This window comes from Equus caballus, chromosome 8 (genome assembly GCF_041296265.1).
Source record: "Equus caballus isolate H_3958 breed thoroughbred chromosome 8, TB-T2T, whole genome shotgun sequence".
NCBI classification, from domain to species: domain Eukaryota; kingdom Metazoa; phylum Chordata; class Mammalia; order Perissodactyla; family Equidae; genus Equus; species Equus caballus.
This window is the reverse complement of record NC_091691.1, coordinates 32,547,866-32,556,229: the sequence shown is the minus strand read 5'-3', so window position 1 is coordinate 32,556,229 and position 8,364 is coordinate 32,547,866.

Genomic DNA, 8,364 nt, shown 5'->3' with positions numbered 1-8,364 from the left:
TGTGAAAACTACAAGGGAAGAGTCAAAAGAGTTATTTCAGAAAAGGAAACTGAAAGTATGACAAAGATCCTACTCAAAGCTTTGTGCTTTCTTCGTCACCCCTGAAACTTTAAGCTCGTTTCAGAAAAGCACTTCCAGAGTGTAAAGTTAATTACTTTTGGTGCTGTGTTAAAGACTTTAGAATACGGACTGTTTCTCAATTCATCAGCATAATAACATATTTTTATAATACTAGTGACCTTTCTGAAAATGCATATCTAATCCTCAGAATCTGGTTACTAATTTCATAGTTCAATGAAATATTTGGAATACAAACACAAGCACAGTGACCATCAGAAGAACACCTCCTCTAATTGAAGAAAAGGTCCTTAGTGTGCAATGCTTTCTAAGCTCACTAGAACACACCTGGTAGTTTTCTTTCATCTTTCCAGCAGTGATTAAGTCAATTCAAATATTACAAGAATTTACATCTCACAAAAACAAGTTTTAAACATTTGCGGATTATTTTAAAGTATTCTAACCGTTAAAATCTTTCCCCCTTATATTGAATGGAGAAAAGTCAGAAAACAATGATAAACAGTAGGGAAAAAAGTCATTTAAAATACAACTGTCCAGAAATGACCACTACTAAGAGATGCATATTTTATGGTGCGAGGAGTTTTGATTGACAGGGAAAACACGTAATGGCAAAAAGCCAACACGGGGAATTAACTATTGGGTTTTCATAATGGCTCTTCTACCACTAACATGTTCTATAACTTCAGGAAATATATTTTATCTCTTTGAACCTTCATCTACAAGATAAATGTTTTGGGGTCAGCCCAGTGGCATAGTGGTTAAGTTTGTGCACTCCACTTCGGGGGCTCGGGGTGTGCAGGTTCAGATCCCAGATGTGGGCCTAGCACCACTCGTCAAGTCACACTGTGGCGGCATCCCACATAAAACAGGGGAAGATTGGCACAGATGTTAGCTCAGGGCCAATCTTCTCGACAAAAAGGTAAATACATAAATGAATAAATGCTTTAAACCAGGTAATTTCTAATGTCCCTTCCAGCCCTACACGACTCTAAAATGACTGATGTACAGATTACCGTCTCTGATTCTATGGTCAAAAAAGCAATGGACCAGAAGCTAGAAAACCTTGGACTTTAATCCTCTCTCTGCTTCTTCCAAGTTGTGGGCTCTTAAGCAAGTCACTTAACCTCTTTGAGCCTCTCACCGTCTTCATCCACAAAATGGCTAAATTGTTCTGGGATTAAAGTAGAATAACATATGTCAAAGTATGTGGAAATAATAAAACAATACATATTTTTAGGCACTGCTGTTGAAGTATATTGTTACTGACCATGCTTTGCTATTATCTTTTGATCTTACACCCATAGAATCATTCTGACAGAAGAAGGGTAATAGAAACTGCCTCATTAATCCTTTCATTCATCTTTCTAGTTGTCCCTGGTGAATGCTAGAGTAGCTGAAGGGTAAACATTAGTGAGCAACATTCGATATATTTTATATAGTTTATTTATATATCAACTTCCTCCTTACTTTACTGTAAGAAAGATTAATAAAGCAAGAGTAGAAAGGAATAATATTAATGAATAGAAGACAATGCATATATTAATTCAGTACTAACTGATTAGGAAATAATTACTTTGTGATATAGCTTTTACTGGACACAAATATGCAATTTTAATCTTTACACCATTGTTATCCAGTTCATCTAATTATTAGAAAACACAATATATTGACATCTGGACCCTGCATGTAATACAGACACTGAGTGAAATATTGTAAAGCTCATAAAGATTCTTAAAATTGAAAGAAACTGACAGATAGTTACATAATTTTCCCAGGAGTAGAGTTCAGTAAAAGTACATTCAATATACAGTTATTCAAATATTCAGATAATTCGTGAAAAGATATGACCATTCTATAGAATCAATATATCATGAATTTGTGAACTGACAAAAACCATACATTAAACGCACGACTAACAGACAAGGACAACAAAGACCCGGGAAGTGCTACTCAGCAGACCATATACCGTTGCTCTTCTCTAGACCTTGCATCGTGTCGGGGTCCAGGACAATGCCGACAAGCAATTCCATGTAGCTTTTAAAGGTTTCCTTCATCGGTCTTGTTTTCAAGAAACAAGTGACAGAGGGAGCTGGAGGATCAAATGCTGGGAAGGAGAAAGGATGAAATGTTAAATACCCGTTCCTGACAACTGAACAACACTTTTATCTGTAACAGCAGCCTATAAACAGATTAAAGGTTGTAGATAAAATTTCTTCAAACACCCCAAGTGAGACACTCTCAAAGCTGGTTAGCACATCACAATCAATAGAGAGATTTAAAAAAAAAAATCCACATTGATGGACTTCTTAAGACATAATCTTGTTTGGCGGCGGGAGATGGTGAGGAAGCTTGCACATTATACTTCAAAAAAGGTTCCCAGCTAACCCTAACCCTAACCCTAACCCTAACCCGTAACCCCTAACCCTAACACTCTAACCCTAACCCCAACCTCAACCCCAACCCCAACCCCTAACCCCTAAACTTAAACCCTAAACCCTAACCCCTAACCCTAACTCGAACCCTAAAACCTATCTCCCCAACCCTAACCCTAAACCTAATTCCCTAACCCTAACGACAAACATCACCATAACTTTAACCCTAATCCTAATCCCACCCCAGAACCTGTACCCAAACCTCAAACCTTAACCCATATCCTGTATCCTTAACCCCCAACCCGTAAATTCGCCTTGTCGACGGAAATAATCCATAACCAATCTATAAATGAAAATTTGGGTGAGTTTATTCTGAGCTTAAATTTTAGGATTATAACCCGGGAGAGTCTTTCCACAAAGGAACAGAGCAGTCCAAAGAAGTGGGGGTATAAGGGTGGTTCTATACCCTCAAAGAGGGTTTCACATAGGATTGAAATGTCCGTCCCACAATAGTCACAAGACTGCTCTGTGGGCACAGCGATTGATGGAAACAGCAGGTAGGCCTTCTGTCTCAGTGAACGCAGCAGGGTGGCAGTCTGTTGTCTCCAGCTGAATGGTGACAGGTGAGCTGGGTGGTCAAAGGTGAGTGCAGCAATCAGTTCCTAGCCTAAGGAAAGATGCTGATCCCTAAGGAAATGCTAAGGTGGGGGGGGGGGAAGTTGCACCTTGATCTCAAGGACCTTTGTTCTGGCCCTAGGAAGTGTCTAAGCAGATATGCAATGCGTGCTCAATAGCCACCGTCAGGCCCGTTTGAAAAAAAAAGTCAGGCCTCATTAGGTTTCTAGCAAATGGCTTCCTCACATACTCCAATATATCCTATTGCTCGCCGTTTTTATTTGTCAGCCTTCACCCTTACTCTCACCCTCACCCCGCTCTTCTCACCCCTTGCCTCTAATTCCAGAGCCCATCTTCAACCCTAAACCTTTGCCTAAACCCTAAACCCTGACCCTGACCCCGACCTCAACCCCTTCCCTAACCACATCCCTGACGCCAGCCCTAACCCTAACCCTTTAGCTGCAAATACTCCATTATTAATCTACCCCTGAAAACTGGGTGAGTTCCTACAAGGCAGCTGTGGGGACTAGCCCGGGGCCTTTCTCCCCAAGGTAGCAAGGGCACCAAAGAAGGGGGTCACAGAGCGGCTACATAGGGTCTTGGAACAAATGGCATCCGCCACATATGACAGGGATGTCCCTTCACTTGTCACCAGAGGCTTTGCTGACACCGCAGGTCAGTGAACACAGAGGGTCAGAGGTCTCAGGCGGCCAGGTCGGCAGGCACTCAGTGCTGAGTTTAGGGGGAGACGGTTTTCCTTCCAGAAACGCCGGAAACGTCGACGATTCCTGCGGGTCGTGGGCCCCCGAGGGGGCGCTGCTGTCACCCAGGGTGGGGGTGATGCGGGGTCGGTGAGCCGAGGAGTCGAAAGAAAGATTTCTTCGACTCTCAAGATCTGGCAGTAGTGCTCTTTTATTTAGAGAATAGTGTAGCATGGGGACAGGACCCATGGGCAGTCAGAGCTTCTGCTGCTGCCGCTTCTGCTGCCCCCGCTGGCATGGGGACAGAGCCCCTGGGCAGGCAGAGCTCCTGCTGTTGCTGCTGCTGCTGCAAAGTTGGGTGGAGAGTAAGGCTAAATTTAAGGCATAGGTACGTGAGTTATCTCTTTACAAGACAAAGAATATGTACGAAAGTTAAAATGGTATCAGTGCCCATATGGTCTGGCCATTTGGCGATCCCACGACTTTTAGATAAGAATCAAACCGGATTGAGTAAATGGCAGAAGTCACGGCTTGAATTTTATCCTCGGCTAAAGACAAAGGAGGATTTGCGGGGGTCAGTTACACGAGGTTGCCAGACAGTAACCGACTTAAGTTCTTGCCTCTGGCATTGATGAAGAGCTTCTAGAGATAAGACCATCCCCCCTTCTTCCTGGCACAGAGAGGGAGGCATCTTCACAGATAGAGGTTTCCCTTAGAAATGTAAATGTTTCCCAACAAAGGGGCAAACAAATTCCACTCCTTGGAGCCTGAATGTCATCTGTAGTTTTAAAACTAACCAGCCTAAAAATCCTCATCATAAGCCATTTTAAAATTAAGCAGCCTAAAAATCCTCATCAGGGGGATGGCGGGCGCGGGTGGTCCCCAGGGCGCCACCGGCTTCCCTCAGGAGCACGGGCTGACGCGCAGGGCGTGGGGACGGAGCCCAAGCACTTCCGGCCCTGGCTACGCCCCTGGCCCCACAGTCCCTCGCTGGCGGGGAGGGCGACCCGGGTCCTGAGTGCCCGTCGCCAGGGCAGGCGGAGGCCCACGCGGACAGCCGGAGCGGGTGGGCCGTGAGATGGGGCGCGTGAGGGCAGCCGCGCCGTCCCCTGCCTGCGTCCCTCGGGGTGCGGTAGGCCCCGGCCGGGCCCGACTGTCCCCGCTCCGTCCCCGCTCCCTCCCGGCGGCGGCCTCCCTCAGGCCCACCCCTCCAGCCCTCGCGCCAGCTCTGCAGATGCGCTGCGCGGCCTCTGGTCCCGCTGGGGCCGCTCTTCTTCGCGGCGCGGTCTGTGTCTCCCAGGGTCTCGCTGGGAGGAGGCCCTGCGCGCCGGCTCAGTCAGACCCGGGGTCCCCTCCCTGGGTCTGCACCATAGGTGGCAGCCCAGCACCCGGGCCGGGGGCAGGAGGACAGGAGCTCCATGCAGATGGGAAGCAGAGGTGGCAGCCCTGTTCCTCCCTGGCCGCACTAAGGCCAACTGCGCCCTAGACCCAGCCGTCCTCACTACCCCAGCCCTAACTCGAGCCTGACCCTGACCCTAACTGGATCCGACCCTGAGTGCAGCCCTGCCCCTGACCATGAGCCGCCTGCCCTGGCGACTGTCCCACCTGCTAGATACGCAGATATCTAGGGGAAAAAATAAAGCACTGATGCGGGGTCGGAGAGCCGAGGAGTCGAAAGAAAGATTTCTTAGACTCTCAAGATCTGGCAGTAGTGCTCTTTTATTTAGAGAATAGTATAGAATAGCATGGGGACAGGACCCATGGACAGTCAGAGCTTCTGCTGCCGCCGCTTCTGCTGCCCCCGCTGGCATGGGGACAGAGCCCATGGGCAGGCAGAGCCACTGCTGCTACCCCCGCTGGCATGGGGACAGGACCCATGGGCAGGCAGAGCTGGTGCGTGGGGACAGGACCCACGGGCAGTCAGAGCTCCTGCTGCTGCCCCGAGTTGAGGGTTAGGGCTAATTTTATAAGGCATAGGTATATGATTCATCTCTTTACAAGACAAAGGAAAGAACATGAAAAAAAGTTAAAATGGTATCAGTGCGGGTGGGGTCTGGTCATTGGGTGATCCCCTGACTTTTAGACAAGAATCAAATCGGATTAAGTAAAGGTTAGAAAGGTTAGACACCACCACCCTAAACCAGTTACATGAGATTGCCAGACAGCAACCAACTTAAGTTCTTGCCTCTGGCATTGACCAAGAGCCTCTAGAGATAAGACCATCCCCCCCTCTTCCTGGCACAGAGAGGGAGGCATCTTCACAGATAGAGGTTTCCCTTAGAAATGTAAATGTTTCCCAACAAAGGGGCAAACAAATTCCACTCCTTGGAGCCTGAATGTCATCTGTAGTTTTAAAACTAACCAGCCTAAAAATCCTCATCATAAGCCATTTTAAAATTAAGCAGCCTAAAAATCCTCATCAGCACTATGAGGCATGGAGAGAACAGCTGTGCTGAGATTCGAGTCTTAAGTGGCCTATTGTAGCAGGCATCAAATGGAAAGCGTGGCGTGTTTCTAGAAATTAGGAAAAGTGTTTAGAATGCTGATATAAAAGACAGTTCATAATTGCTTACCGTTTTCGTGTTTCCTACGGTTTGTTAAAGGTGAAATATATGTGATTAAAGCCGCTGGAAATTAATAAGAAGAACAGCTCTGTAGTCAAGGAAAGTAAGGTGTAAATTTTTAGTCAAGAGGGTATAAAGAATGGAATATTTTTGTTTGATGGGTTAAGAAAAGATAAACTTGTGCTAAAGTACTAGGTGGAAAAAAAAAGAGAAAGACTTTGGGACAAATTCTGAAGGCAAATAGAAAGTTGTAGAAGGTCTGGGAAGGAGAAATTCTGAAAGGAGTTTTATGCCTGGTGAAGTTGGCTAAGATTGAAATGAATCTAATTAAGTAAATGGGTTTTAATATGAAAAAGTAAAGAGGTACAGAAATTAAAATTTGGTTTTCTCTCAAAGGGTAATGGTCTTGAACTTTTGGTCTGCTCTTGATAAAGAGGTTATAAAAGGTGTTCCTTTGAGTAAGTCTACCTAAAAGACAAATCCGTTTTGTTAGTATAGTGACTGAGGTCACTCTTAAGACTTTTGATCGTTTCTGTTGTCACTTTAAATGGATACCTGAGCATTGTCTGACAGTGAGCGTTGTTTGAACAAGTGTTTTCAAATCTTTTGATATTTTTGACAAGCTTCTCCCTCAAGAATATTCAAGTCCTGAATGAATGAAGGCTGTCTTTTAACCTGGTAGAAGGGGGAGGATTTCTCTGGGGATTTTCAGACGGCCCCTGGGACTTCAGAGAGACATTTGCTCTCCCTTCCTGTAAGGTGGAAGATTCTAAAGTAATTAGGCTTCCTTGGTAGGTTAATTTACATTGGAAGCATTATCAGATAAGCGATGATAATCTTTCCTAAGTGGTATTATGTGGGTAAATATTACTGATAGAAGTGTTTTGAAAATTAGATGACATTCCTAAAATTCTGATCTGTCCTGGCTATCAGCCATAATTCTAACTATTATTTGAAGGTGTTGTATATCAGAAATAATAAGTTTCTCTGTCAATTGTCATTTTTAAGTCTTTTGTTGTCTACAGTCGGTTGTTTTACTCTGCTGCTTTTTGCTTTTGCAAATACTTCTCATCTTCAGAGACATTCATGGAAAAGACTCTGACACTTACTCTGGATTACAGTTTTCTGATAAACTTTCAGATCACAGAAGTGGACTGGGTAAGAAATTGCAGAAATCTAATGGAGAAACGGATAACCACATAGGTCTGCTAACAGGAGCTTAAGCTCAGTAATCAATTATACAGGACTGTGTGAACTGATGAGGATGACTATGACTTTTTACGACTTCTATTTGAAATATTGTTGAGTCTTTTGAGGTTTTGTTTTGTTTTGTTTCCTCAGATTTGAGGAAATCTTTTCTCTTAGGCTGCCTATGACTTACAGCAATTTAGTGATAGTATACCTTTATGAGCAAAACGGAAACATTTATCTTTTTCTCCCTACCTGATCCCTCCAGAATTGGGAAACCTAGTAATTGAGTGAGTATGGTTGTTTCATGGCAATATTGTTATTTGCATAAGTTCAATAAGAATCTGTTCTCCTTATAATAGGACATTGGTTGTATTACCAAGGCTTTGACTGGAATGTCATATTTGAGAGAAACATACAGACTCGGATATGACAATACTGCCTTTGAGGAAGAGGGTTGACTTTCTGGAAATAAAGCCACTTGGAAACATGGGCCTGGTACCTTGAGTATAGAGATTCTGGCAATCTTACCTGGTAAGTAAGGAAGGTTGCTTATCTGGCAGATGTAAGGAAACTTGGAATATTTGGGGGGACCTCAAGAAGAGAGGAGTCCACCCAAATCTGTAGGTACTGCAGGCAAAATCTGACAGCAAGTCCTTGGCGTGGCTTTCCTGGCCTCGAGAGGTCTTTAAAGTTCAATCTGAGATTCCCCATAAAATATTTCAGCAAAGCAGATTTAAGAGCCTATATGATCAACTGCTATTCTTGCTGCACTTATGTAAGTAATTGGGCCAAGTTTCTTTAAACTAAACTTATTTTGCAAACGAATTAGTCTTAATTTGGCTA